The sequence below is a fragment of the Mixophyes fleayi genome (genome assembly GCF_038048845.1).
Source record: "Mixophyes fleayi isolate aMixFle1 chromosome 4 unlocalized genomic scaffold, aMixFle1.hap1 SUPER_4_unloc_3, whole genome shotgun sequence".
In the NCBI taxonomy this organism is placed as follows: domain Eukaryota; kingdom Metazoa; phylum Chordata; class Amphibia; order Anura; family Limnodynastidae; genus Mixophyes; species Mixophyes fleayi.
Genome location: NW_027445889.1, coordinates 661,983 through 663,462, shown reverse-complemented (window position 1 = coordinate 663,462; position 1,480 = coordinate 661,983). Strand labels below are relative to the sequence as shown.

Below are 1,480 nucleotides of genomic sequence, written 5' to 3'. Positions count from 1 at the left end.
GGATTCTGATTTTACTAAGTGACCAACCATCCAAGATGGACCCCTAATGAAGTACTAGGAAATGGGGACCCTGGATACCTCGATGTGTGTAGGATAACACCCTCAGACAGTCAGTGTAAATAATCAAATCCTTTTATCAATTTGAGTCCAGATACAGATCATTAAATGTCAGTAAGGATCCCTCTCTATTACAGTGGCAGAGGTCAACAAAGCTCACAGCTGCTGTTTCTGTAGTGTAGTGGTTATCACATTCGCCTAACACGCGAAAGGTCCCTGGTTTGAAACCGGGCAGAAACAAGCATTAGATCTCCTTTTATATAGGACATATGAGATGTAAAATTGATATAACATCTTGTAAATAGTTGTATCAACAGGAACTTTTAATGTCATTGCAACATCATCTACCTATCCACCTTCATATATGATTTAACAATCATTTCCATACGCCTCCTGTATATCTTAGCAATAGCTCCTGTCGGGCACCTAACCTCTCTATGTCTTTCAGGAACAAGTCACAGGGATGATGTCAATGAGGTTTCAGGGAGACATAGAAAGGGGATGCGACCATTGCATCCCAGCTTCTTTATTGAATGGTGTGCGGAAGCCTCTTATCTGCCAGGAACCACTCATCATTGTTCTTGGTCATGACACAGGGATCTGTGACTTGCCGTAACTCCCTGCCTAAAATTGAACAAGACATTACCGTTACATCCTGTAGCGGGAAGGGGTTAATTTTATTAGTTAACCATAGAGCAGCAGCAAAACATAACTATGAATTACAAAACATCTTCTTATAAATTAGTTAATAGTGAAGATAGAATTGAAGAACATTGTTCAACGTTATGTGCATACAGTGAAGCGGCTTCGTTAGCACAGTAGGTAGCGCGTCAGTCTCATAATCAACACTTCCTCACCACTGTCTTTCTATGTTGTTAAACCAGCCATATTGCTATGAGACAACGTAGAGGTTGCACTGACAGCCAAAGGCTCCAATGAGTGGGCAAGAACTGATTCATATGGCTCTTTCCCTCCTAGTCACTCAATGGGAGTGCTGTGTTCAAAATGTGTAAGTGTCTGTGCACTTCCGCATATAGTGATGGGAAATGGCTAGTTGACTGTAGTGTCAACTATGGGTGTTCAGGTTGAGATCAGATCTTCCTTAACACCAATACATCAATAGTAAATTTGATCTTGTAACTATACTAGGTCTACAACGGAATAATAAAAGAGTAAGACTTAAATGAAACAAAAAACAAATGAAAAGATCAAAAAATTATGAAAACGAAATATGACAATATTCCCTGTCCTTCTCCCCAGCGTGAGGAAACCACTTTAATCACTGTGAGACACATACAAAAATGTCTGAATGTCACACAGAATGAACGGCACCCCATAATTTAGGAAATTATACCAGAATTCAATCATACTACACCTATGTGGTATAATGAGACACAAGGTGGGAAAGGACTGTCTCTGGATT

At 39.9% G+C, this 1,480-nt stretch overlaps 1 non-coding gene across 1 annotated transcript; it reads left to right on the top strand.

Moving 5' to 3' along the window:
* The first annotated feature begins 224 nt into the window (after positions 1-224).
* TRNAV-AAC (transfer RNA valine (anticodon AAC)) lies at positions 225-297 on the top strand. Its single transcript has one exon. It is a non-coding gene; the product is annotated as a tRNA-Val (tRNA).
* The last annotated feature ends 1,183 nt before the right edge of the window (positions 298-1,480 follow it).